This window comes from Prionailurus bengalensis, chromosome B1 (assembly GCF_016509475.1).
Source record: "Prionailurus bengalensis isolate Pbe53 chromosome B1, Fcat_Pben_1.1_paternal_pri, whole genome shotgun sequence".
Taxonomy (NCBI): domain Eukaryota; kingdom Metazoa; phylum Chordata; class Mammalia; order Carnivora; family Felidae; genus Prionailurus; species Prionailurus bengalensis.
In genome coordinates this window covers 150,012,890-150,025,970 of record NC_057344.1, presented here as the reverse complement: position 1 = coordinate 150,025,970, position 13,081 = coordinate 150,012,890, and the positions used below count along the sequence as shown (strand labels likewise).

The 13,081-nt window shown below is 33.8% G+C and overlaps 1 protein-coding gene across 4 annotated transcripts in view; it reads right to left on the bottom strand.

The window, feature by feature from the left end:
* Positions 1-13,081, bottom strand: part of LOC122478835 (UDP-glucuronosyltransferase 2A1) — a 53,469-nt gene that overhangs the window by 22,560 nt on the left and 17,828 nt on the right. The gene's annotated exons all lie outside the window — the stretch shown is intronic.

Below are 13,081 nucleotides of genomic sequence, written 5' to 3'. Positions count from 1 at the left end.
AAAATATAATATTGGTTTGTGAATGGAAATCACAGAATGAGTCTTAAAAAACAAAGAAGTGCTCAGTTTGTAGTTTGACCAACCGGAGTAATGGATAATGACTAGCAAAACCACAAAATGTTAGATAAGTAGTAGCTATGGAAAGGTTTTTGACCTTCAGTGTGTGAGTTAAAAATTGGACATGTCTGTGGAAATATTAATTGGGCTGTGAACACTACAATCTCAAGGGAGGGGTAAAATTTAGAAGTGTAGATGTTGTGTGCAATCATCCATCTACACTTTAACCCAATTTCAGTTCCTCTACAAATCCTTTAATATTTCATACCTCCAAAAAACAAGTTTTTAGCGCATAGTGTATGCCAGATTCTATATTATGCACAGGGCATAAACAAGAAAGACCACTTCAGGTTCAAAATGAGTTCACAGATTACTACAGAAAATGTCATTGGAACCAATACTTATTCTACAAATATAATGGAGATGGATCTTAGATGGTCAGAACGAGTTGAGGAAGGCAAGCCCACGAAGGAGGTTGCTTACTGTAAGAAGAGAATAATGCAATAATGCTTTAGCTAAGTCTTTAAGAGTGGTTGGTAGCCACCAGGTTGAAAAGTATCATTTGGAAGTAAAAGAGAATACTAATGTATCTATGTTCTAAGAAGTGTAAATAGTTATATCAATGTTATATTCAGTGACAAAATTATATTCAATTAGATAAATTGACAGGGACATACTGAAATTTCAAGTCCCTTGAGAATTTTTCTGTTGCGCTAAAAAGAAGACCCAAAGTAGAATTGTTTAAAAGATGCAAAGATAAATCTAGCATCAAATCTCCAGCCAATCCTGCATAATTAGAATTTGTTTATAAGGAAAGGAGGCTTCATGACTGAGATCCATAAATATTAACAGAGACCATAAATATTAACAGAAACAGAGACCATAAATACTAACACAGTGATTTGAAATATTATTTGAAATGAAGTATAAAATTATTTTTTTCAGTGTTTAAGATTATGAAAGCAACGCCTAAAAGCATAAGGAGCAAGAGATTAAAAAGAATAATTGCCGGGACACCTGGGTGACTCAATCGCTTAAGCATCAGACTCTTGATCTGGGCTCTGGTTGTGATCTCATGGTTTGTGAGTTTGAGACCTCCATCTGGCTCTTTGCTGATGGCACTGAGACTGCTTGGGGCTCTGTCTCTCCCTCTCTCTACCCCTTCCCCATTTGTGCTCTCTCTCTAAAATACTCTCTGTCAAAATAAATAAATTAAAAAAAAACAAAACAAAAAGAATAATTGTGAAAAATTACTAAAGAACCAAAAATAATTTCTAGAAATTACAAATTCAACAAATGAAACTTAAAACTCAATAGATATAGTAGAGTAAATTAGATACCCCTGTAGAAATAAAACATAACCCAGAAGAGAAATCTTAAAGATAGTCTTTAGAATTAAGTTCTGAATAAAAACACATGGAATACGAAATAGGATAGAATGGTTAAGAGACATGGAGATTAAACTAAGATATCTGCATCCAAACGTTGGTTTGACCTACTTGGTGTCTCCTCTCTCAACTCCTTTTCTACTCTTTAAAGCTGGCTCTTCTTCATGCAACCAGACTGCAAAACCAAGCCCTAGATTTTAGTTCTCTCAAACATATCTTCCAGTTTCTTTTAATTTTTTAATAATTTTAGACAAAAAAGTTACAAGTGAAGTATTGAGACTTCTTTATACCCTGCAGTAATTATTACTCTATCACTATTGTGTTGGCCTAATGGTGAATTTCCATTTTCATGATTCCTTATGTAGTTACTAACTGGAATTTTACTGTAAAGGATTGCAAAAATATGTGCAAACATATGGTTAATATAATTCGCATGGTCTCACAGTATCTCCCTACAAGATATGTATTAATTACATAGGGAGAATCCTGGCAGAAACTATCCTATATAAATTATAAAAATTATCATCAATAATGATAATCGATTTATATTATGTACCTCCAGATATGCCACCCTGTGAAGGACACAGATTGCTTCTGTAGTATTCTTACGGAAAATGTAGAATCCCACTCTAATCGTGAGAATATATCAGAAAACCCAAATTGAAGGATATTATATATATATATATATATGTATATACATATATATGTGTGTGTGTGTATATATATATATATATGTGTGTGTAAGTGATGAATCATTGAAACCAAGATTACACTGAATGTTAACTAACATGAATTTAAATATATAAATATATATATAAATATAAATTATATTTATATATGTATAATGCCTCATACTCTTCATAAACAAGAGGCAAAGAAAGACTGTGTGAACTATCACAAGTTGGAAAAAAGTAAGGACCCTGGACAAATAAATGCAAGAGGGGAACCTGCATTATTTACTGGAAAGAAAAAAATTAGAAAGATAATTGACATTTAATAAGAATCCTAGTTTTGATCATTTTATTATGCTTATGTAAAATGTTATTATTAACAACATAATTAAAAATTTTTCACTCTTTCTATTTTTAATTTTTTTAATGTTTCTTTTTGAAGGAGAGAGAGATAGTGTGTGAAGAAGGGAGAGGTAGAGAGAGAGGGAGACACAGAATCTGAAACAGGCTCCAGGCTCTGAGCTATAAGCACCAAGCCTGTGCGGGACTCCAACGCATGAACCATGAGATCATGACCCTGAGCCGAAGTCGGATTCTTAACCCACTGAGCCACCCAGGCGCCCCATCATTCTTTCTATTTTTAATTGGCATTTAAGAAATAGCCTGTTTATTAATTTATTTATGCATATCAGTATAATGCATATAAATTTATTTTATTTTATATATTTTATCTAGCTATTATCATTATTTAAAATTTTTTTCAATTTATTTTTTGAGAGAGAGCAAGCCAGGGAAGGGCAGAGAGAAAGGGAGAGAGAAAAATCCCAAGCAGTTCTGTGCTGTCAGGGTAGAGCCCGACGCAGGGCTCCAACTCAGGAACTGTGAGTCAGAACCACGAGTCAGATGCTTAACCAACTGAAGACCCCCCCAGGGGCCTCTCAGCTATTGTCATTATTTATTTTTATTATTCAGTTTGTCCCAGATTTTGGAAACTTTTCCATATATTGTTTCCTATTTCCTTTTGATATGACCCCATTCTTTTAAAGCAATTTTCACTTTCTATTACTATATTTCACGCTTAGTTACTATTTTCACTGCTTCAACCTTAAAATCAACCATGTCTCCAAGGAACACTGTTTCATTTTAGTAGAGAATGGCCTTTAAAAATCAAGATGAGAGGGGCGCCTGGGTGGCGCAGTCGGTTAAGCGTCCGACTTCAGCCAGGTCACGATCTCGCGGTCCGTGAGTTCGAGCCCCGCGTCAGGCTCTGGGCTGATGGCTCTGGGCTGATGGCTCGGGGCCTGGAGCCTGTTTCTGATTCTGTGTCTCCCTCTCTCTCTGCCCCTCCCCCGTTCATGCTCTGTCTCTCTCTGTCCCAAAAATAAATAAAAAAACGTTGAAAAAAAAATTAAAAAAAAAATCAAGATGAGAATGCTAAATGTGTTCATTGCTACTGACATGTTAGTTTTAATCAGAAAGTAAACAAGCAAATATAATTGCACATCCTAATACTGTTATAAATCCCTGTCTATAGTTTCTATATCTAGCCTCCTCTGTTTATTCCCAAGTCCTTTCAACAGTGAGAAACCTGTATCCAATACCACTTTATGCTTACTTATTTGATCAGTTTTAGTAGACACATAAAATAGTTTCAGAATTGCTAGTCTATAGACCTGTAAAAAATTTTTTTTGCAACCAGAGTAAAATATTTGCCATATAGATTCATTTGTTAAAAGAACAGAGACAGCAGTCAAATTCCTTTGCATGGGAGAATACTACACCCATATGATTTTACAGGTATACACTAGCAAAATTACAGGTAATAAATCTTTATTCCAAAGGTTGGTGGGAGGGAAGAGGAAGAAATATTCATTTCATTCATCCCCCCCCACCAAAAAAACAGTACAGTCTTATAGGAAAATATTGAAATAGAAACATATTCAGAATCTATAATCACTCATGAATACAAAGGTATTTCTATTTCTATCAACACATGAGCAAAATGTACTACTAGGTATTTATCCAAAGGATACAAAAATGCTGATTTGAAGGGGCACATGCACCCCAATAGCAACTCTATCAACAATAGCCAAATTATGGAAAAACTTCAAATGCCCATCGACTGATGAATGGATAAGAAAAATGTGGGATGGATACACACACACACACACACACACACACACACACACACACTGGAATATTACTTGGCAATCAAAAAGAATGAAATCTTGCCATTTGCAACAACATGAATTGAACTAGAGTATTATGCTAAGCAAAATAAATCAGTCAGAAAAAGACAGACATCATATGATTTCACTGATATGTGGAATTTAAGAAACAAAACAGGTGAACATAGGGGAAGGGAAGGAAAAATAAGATAAAAACAGAGAGGGAGGCAAACCATAAAGACTTAAATACAGAGAACAAACTGATGGTTGCTGGAGTGGAGATGGATGGGGATGGGCTAAATGGGTGATGGGCATTAGGGAGTGCACTTGGGATGAACACTGGGTGTTATATGTAAGTGATGAATCATTGAAACCAAGATTACACTGAATGTTAACTAACATGAATTTAAATATATAAATTAAAAAATAAAAGTAATCAAATGAAATAAAATATGAGACTGCCCTATAATACCAACTTCTATTTAATATTAAATGGAAAATCTCGCTAATCACAAGAAAATATATTAAGTACTTAAGAATTAAAAAGAATGTGACTACCATATTGAAATTCAAAGAAACCTACAGCCACTGCCAAGTTATAGCTTTGCACAGTCAAGATTTAAATTTATATATGTAAATTATTATAAATTATAAAATATATAGATATGTTAATTATGTAATGCTATAAATTTATAATTATATATTTAATATATATAATTTTACATATATTAGAAGATGTCATACATATGTATTATTTTTTAAGTCACACATATGCATGTTTAACTAGATATGATATTACATAGGGTATTCTATATATAATATTATATAAGATATAATATTTATGTAGATAGATATGTTCAACTTTAAAAAACAATATGAATATCACTATAAATATAGATACACACACATATATAATATTGATGATTTTGGAATCAGAAAGTCATTAGAATAAGAAGTAAACCATAATGGATAATTTATTAAAAGAATGCAGTTCATGACTGCAATGTCAATTTCTTTGTAAAATGTTTTCTCTAAACCCCTTAACCTTGAATATGTATTTATAGCAAGTATTCTAAAAACAGCATGGAAACTATTTTAATTTATTTCCCATACTTAAATGTGACTTTGAGTAGATATTGAAGATTATCTTCTTTATCCATTCATCAGAGAAGGATAGATATCATGTATTTTCACTCATATGTGGATCTTGAAAAACTTAACCGAAGACCATGGGGGAAGGAAAGGAGAAAAAAATAGTTACAAACAGAGAGGAGGGAGGCAAACCACAAGAAACTCTTAAATACAGAGAACAAACTGAGGGTGGACAGGGGTGGGGAAGAGGGGAAAATGGGTGATGGGCATTGAGAAGGGCACTTGTTGGGATGAGCACTGGGTGTTGTATGTAAGCCAATTTGACAATAAATTATATTCATAAAAAGATATTGAGGATCATATAAAAAGAAATTATCTCAAATCCAACCTAATAAGTTGGAACTTTAATGAGACTTTATCCTAGTAGAGTCTTACCTTTCTCTTTGTTTTAAAGAAGATTTACCAATAGTAACAGCTCAATCTACTCATATACATTCTCCTGTATTTTTTCTCTTATATTTCTAAGACAGCTGGAGTAGGACCATATACATCAAGACCCTTACAAAGTTTCCTTCTCCCCAAATGTTCTCTGGGTGGTCTTTACTCCCCATGGTTCTCCTCTTCCACCTCCTTCTGGTTATAGTCTTATGCTGACTATGCCAAAGCTATCTTTGTCATTTCCCCAGGACCATAAGCTGTCATTTTTTCACACCCTTACTATATCATCTCCTACTTTTTATAAGCTTCATTACAGTTATGCAGATTTTATATTTACAATTTCAATTCTGAATTCCTACAAGTCACTCCAAATATCGATCTCCCTCACTCCAAGTAGAAAAATATTATAAACAAGGAATTACAAAATAAGCATCTAAATAAACACCAAGAGGAATGCAAATAAAATGATATAAATATTCAATAATTAAGCTGATTAAAAGCACTGATTATAGCTGAGTTGTCAAGGACATATTAAAATTATACACCTCAAATATTTTATTTTGTTAGTGGCATGGAATTACTTAGTGAGGACAAAACCATGAATGCAATCTTACAATCCCCTGGAGAAATCACTGGGGAACAGCTACTACAGTGCGTGGGCATGCTGTTTACACACACACACACACACACACACACACAATTTACATTATACTTCAATTACACATACATATGTGCAAAATTACTACATGGTGGTGTTTACTAAAGAATCCGTGACTATGTGTCAGAGCTAACAATGTTACCTAAACACTATTAATAATTGGTATCTGCTTTCTGTATTGGATCCCTCACACCCCAGTTATAGACAAACATTAATATAACTTTCTTTACTGTTCCCTTGTGAAAGAATATAGTGTTATTTTCCTATTCTGTAAAAGAAAATGAGTGTTACATGACCAATACCAAATGATTTTTTTTTGGCGGGGGTGCTTTTCCACTGGTTTATTTTCCTAAAAGCAGGGAAATAAGGCTTGCGTTAATCCTAGAACCATGGGGATTCGTATAAGGTCTTTAGTGAAATTAGTTGGGTGGACTTTGGGGATAAAGAGAACTCTGTTTATATACTGTACAAAATGATGTTTATGAATGAGAGTTACTAAATCTTCGCCTTTATTTCATTATCCATAAAAATGGAGTTAATGATATTTTGTTAGTATGTTGTGAAAATTGTAATACTAACAGAAATATTTAGGAAGATGCTTCAGCAGAGGGTTAAATCACTATATATTTTAATACTAAACTGAAGATAATGCCAAAAGAAAGTATGCCATCCACAGATTAACCACCTAGACATCAATATTGAGAAATAGGTCAGAGACACTTCCACATTCCAAAATACGACAGAATTCATAATATTATTTTGAACAAAAGTATTATTAACATAATCATAAAATCAACAAAAATTGACAGACAAGAAAAATATAATGCTTAGTATGAGGAATAAATGAAAGTTAAATGTTGATTTTTATTTAGTGGGCTTAGTTTAGAAAGATGTGGAGTAAATACATAGAAGGATACACAGTGTAGAGTTTAAAAGGTGCAGTAAATATAACCTGAGTTTAAATTTTTTTTAATTTTAAGTTTTTATTAAATTCTAGTTAGTTAACATGCAGTGTAATATCAGTTTCAGGTGGACAATTCAGTGGCTCAACACTTCCATATAACAGCCAGTGCTTACCACAACAAGTGCACTCCTTAATCCCCATTACCTATTTCACCCATTCCCCAACTCACCTCTCCTCTGGTAACCACCAGTTGGTTCTCTATAGTTAAGGGTCTGTTTCTTGGTTTGCCCCCTCTTTTTTCTCCCCTTTGTCATTTGTTTTATTTCTTAAATTCCACATGTGAGTGAAATCATATGATATTTGTGCTTGACTGACCTATTTCGCTTAGCATTATGCTTGTTAGCTTCATCCATGTCATTACAAATGGCAAGATTTCATTCTTTTTTATGGATGAGTCATATTCCATTGTATATGTATATGGCTGAGCATATATATTCCATTATTTGGCTACTATAGATAATGCTGCTATAAACATCAGGGCGCATAATATCCCTTTGAATTTGTATTTTGTATTCTTTGGGTAAATACCTAGAATGATTCCTGTTCCTGCCCATCTTCACCAGCATGTGGCTGTAGTTTGTGTTCCAGATTTTGGTCATTCTACGAGGTGTGTAGTAGTATCTAATTATCATTTTAATTTGAATTTCTCTAATGACAAATGATGTGGAGCATCTTTTCCTATGCTTATTTGCCATCTGTATGTCTTTGGTAAGGTGTCTGTTAATGTCTTTGAACCATATTTTCATTGGGTTATATGTTTTCTTAATGTTGAGTTTTAAGAATTCTTTTTATACTTATAATTGTTCTTTATCACGCATGTCCTTTGCAAATATTTTCTCCCAGTCTATAGCTTGCATTCTCATTCTCTTGACATTGTCTTCCACAGAGCAGAAGTTTTTAATGAAGCCCAGCTTAAAAAATATTTCTTTCATGGATTGTTTCCAAGAGGGAGGACATAGCATAATATTACAAAGTTAAAAAGAATTAAGTTTGTTAGTTTAGTGAGGCACACGTACTAAAGTGTAGTAAAAATTTTCCCATAACTGGAGGAAATTCCTTCCTAATCTCTAAGTGGCATTATTCTATTATAGCATCATTAAATTACCATGTGGATTAAAATATTTTTTCCAACTTCCGTTTGAAATGTTACCTTCATGAAATATAAAGCATGGTCAGGTATTGAGCTTCTATTACCTTTGAGGGCTAGAAGAGTGTGATACATCAGAGATCCAGTATTTCCTTGGATTCCCATTGTCAAAAGTTAATAAAAAGTGTGATTTTCTTTGTGTTTGTATTTTTGATAGTATCTACATGGTCTGACATGTCAAGTTTAGTGCACATTTACATTATTAGGGAAATATATAAGCAGTAAAAGGCCTATAACATGCAGAACAGTTGACCTGATCCAAAAGTACTAAATTCTAAAAGTAATTACTATTTTTTATTTGTGTTTTTTATATATATTAAAATGTTTATTTATTTTGAGAGAGAGTGCACAAGTGCGGGGTGGGGGAGGGAGAGAGAGAGGGAGAGAATCTCAAGCAGGCTCCACACTCAGCGTGGAGCCTGACATAAGGCTCAGTCTCATGAACCATGAGATCATGACCTGAGCTGAAATCAAGAGTTGGATGCTTAACCACCTAAGCCACCCAAGTGCCCCTAAAAGTAATTACAAATTTTTAAATAAAGGAAATTAAGAATACTGCATGAAATAATCAATTGTTACTTTTCATTTTCTTTTTTTCTTTTTTATATAGGTATCTAGTGCATAAAATACTTTTTATTGAAGTTTCAAGTATCCTGTGGCAGTGTACTAGATTAGTAAGTTGTTGAACTAGTTCTTTATTGTAGTATTGTTAGATTGCATATTATTTTTTCTGGAACATGATCCTTCCTAGAAGGTAAACTTTTTAGTAGTATCTTGGAAGACATTGGGAAAGAGAGTTATTGTATCCATTTAACTTTTCAGAAATATTTAAAAAGTCACAATTTTCTTGAAGGTAAAAAATGATGTATTTTAAAAATGTATGTATGTAAGTGGAGATGGGAGTTCTGTGGCTATAAAAAATGATCTACAGAGGAGGGCATTTATTTATTGCCCAAGATTCCTCTTGAGGAACAGATTTCTCCAAGAGAGAAGCTTCTGCTTTACTAAACACATAATTTGTATAAGCTTATACTTTGTTATATAAAGAAATCTCTGGGTCTAATATCCATAGGCCCAGATATTAGTCTGTAGCATGTGTTGGAGCAAAGACTATTTTTCAGCATAATAAGACTTATGTCCATGAACTTTGGGCATCTCAATGGATCAATGCTGGTGTCATAAATGGATATACTAGAGATTATCTGTACCTGGCTATTGCAGGTTAATGAAAGTTAATTGTTAACTTCCATGTGTTTTGCCAAGTTGCTTGTTATATAACAAATACCTTGAAACTAGTCAAGGTGGAAGGTTTTACACCACAGATATTGGTAAATGCTATGCAAAAGTGTTTTTTTTTTCTTTTTTCACCACAGAAAGCCAATTGGTAAACATTTAGAGCACATCATCAGATACTGAAGTGCAAAAAAAGAGAGTGCATATGTAGAGAGAGCAAAGTAGAGTTCCAGGATTTAACAAATGGAGTACCTAAAAGCTAGAAGTATTTTTATTAGTTTTCCATTATTGAATGATTTAGAGTCTTTTTTAAATTTTTTTTCAACGTTTTTTATTTATTTTTGGGACAGAGAGAGACAGAGCATGAACGGGGGAGGGGCAGAGAGAGAGGGAGATACAGAATAGGAAACAGGCTCCAGGCTCTGAGCCATCAGCCCAGAGCCCAACGCGGGGCTCGAACTCACGGACCGCGAGATCGTGACCTGGCTGAGGTCGGACGCCACCCAGGCGCCCCATTGAATGATTTAGAGTCTTAAAACAACTTTCTATTTAACTTTGACTCTGCTCCCAATTCTGCTTTAGACTAGAGAGCTTTTCTAGGCTGGCTTTGTTCATGTTCATGTGAATCAGACTCATCAGAGGGTGAGCTTATCCTAGAGGTCATCACATGCATGTTTTGCTGTTGTCTCTCTCATATCTTTGTGGGTCAATCTCCCGAGTTGTGTGTCCCTCACCATTCAGCATGCTAGAAGGTTAAATCACAGAACAAAGAGTTCACAGCAATATGGATGGACCTTAAGGGTATCATGCTAAGTGAAACAAATTAGACAGTGAAAGACAAATACTGTATGATCTTACTTGTATGTAGAAAATAACAACAACAAACAACAAGTTTATAGATACAGAGAAAAGTTGGTGGCTACTGAAGGCACAGAGTGGGTAAAATAAGTAAGGGGGGTCAAAAGGTACAAACTTCTACTTATGAAATAAATAATGGGGAAGTAATATGTAGCAAACTAACTACAGTTAACAATACTGTGTTGTATACTTGAAACTTGTTAAGAGAGTGAATCTTAAGGCTTAAGATTAAAGGCTTTCCCAGACAAAAACTGAAGGAGTTCATGACCACTAAACCAGCCCTGCAAGAGATCCTAAGGGGGACTCTGTGAGTGGAACACTGTACAGGCTACAAAGGACCAGAGACGTCACCACAAGCATGAAACCTTCAGATAACACAACGACACTAAATCCATATCTTTCAATAATAATGTTGAATGTAAATGGGCTAAATGCTCCAATCAAAAGAGATAGGGTATCAGAATGGATTAAAAAAATCCATCTATATGCTGTCTCCAAGAGACCCATTGTAGACCTGAGGACACCTTCTAACTGTAAAATTAATTAAAAATTATTTTTATCCCATTTGCAACAGCACCAAAAATAATAAAATACTTAGGAATAAATTTAACCAAGAAAGTAAAAAATTTGTACTCGGAAAACTTTGTTATTTTTAAATTTAATTGCAGTATAGTTAACATACAGTGTTCATCATGAGAAGTGTACTTTTAGTTCCCCATCACCTATTTCATCTATCACTCCAGTCCCCACCAACTCTCCTCCGGTACCCATCAGTTTGTTCTTTATAGTTAAGAGTCTCTTTTCTTCTTGGTTTTGTTTTTTAAATTCCACATATAAGTGAAGTCATACAGTATTTGTCCTGCTCTAACTTATTTCACTTAGCATCATACCCTCTAGATCTGTCCAAATTGTTGCAAATGGCAAGATTTCATTATTTTTCATGGCTGGAGAGTGTTCCATTGTGTATATGTATAGCACATCTTCTTTACCCATTCATGTATCAGTGGATACTTGGGTTCCTTCCATAATTTGGCTGTTATAAATAATGCTGCAATAAACATAGGAATGCATGTATTTTTTTGAATTAGTGTTTTCATATTCTTTGGGTAAATACCTAGTAGTGGAATTACTGGATCATATGGCAGTTCTACTTTTAATTTTTTGAGAAACCTCTATACTGTTTTCCACAGTGGCTATGACAGTTTGCATCTCATTAACAGTGCATAAGCTTTCCTTTTTGTCTTTATCCTTGTCAACACTTGTTTCTTGCGGTTTTGATTTTAGCCATTCTGACGGTGTGAAGTGATACCTTACCTCACCTGGTTTTGATTTTCATTTGCCTGATGATGAGTGATGTTGCTTATGTTTTTAATGTGTCTGTTGATCATCTGTATGTCTTCTTTGGAGAAATGTCTGTTCATGTCTTCTGCCTAATTTTAATTGGATTATTTGTTTTGGGGGGGGTTTGAGTTAATATGAATTCTTTATAGATTTTGGATACTAACCCTTTATTGGATATATCATTTGCCAATATCTTCTCTCATTCTGTAGGTTGCCTTTTAGGTTTGTTGATGGTTTCCTTCATTGCACAGAAGTTTTTTATTTTGATGTAGTTGTAATAGTTTTTTTTTTCTTTTGTTTCTCTTCCCTGAGGAGACATATCTACAAAACTGTTGCTATGACTGATGTCAGAGAAATTGCTACCTGTGCTCTCTTCTAGGATTTTTGTGGTTTCAGGTTTCACATTTAGACCCTTAATTATATACGGAGAACTTTAAAACATTGATGAAAAAATTGAAGAAGACACAAATAAAGGGAAAGGTATCCTATGTTCAGGATTATAAAAGTGAATATGGTTAAAATGTACATACTACCCAAAGCAATCTACAGATACAAGCAAATTCTTATTAAGATTCCAATTCCATTTTTTATAGAAATAGAAAAAGCAATCCTAAAATTTGTATAGAACCATAAAATACCCTGAATAGCCAGAGTAATCCCAAGAAAAAAGGATCAAAGTTGGAGGGATCACACTTCTTGATGTTAAACTATATGTATAAGGTACAATAATTAATATGATACTGATATAAAAACAGACACATAGACTAATAGATCAGAATTGAGAACTCAGAAATAAACCTATGCATCTATGGTTAACTAGTATTTGACAGGGGAACCACAAATACTCAATAGAGATAAGATAATCTCTTAAGGATATTCATATGCAAATGAGTGAAATTGGATTCCTATCTTACATCACTCACAAAAATGGTAAAGACAAATATAAGACCTAAAACCATAAAACTCCTAGAAGAAAACAGAATCAAAGCTGCTTGATATTGGTCTTGGCAATTGTTTTATGGATAAGACAACCAAAGCACAAACAAAGGAAAAAATAAGTAGTACT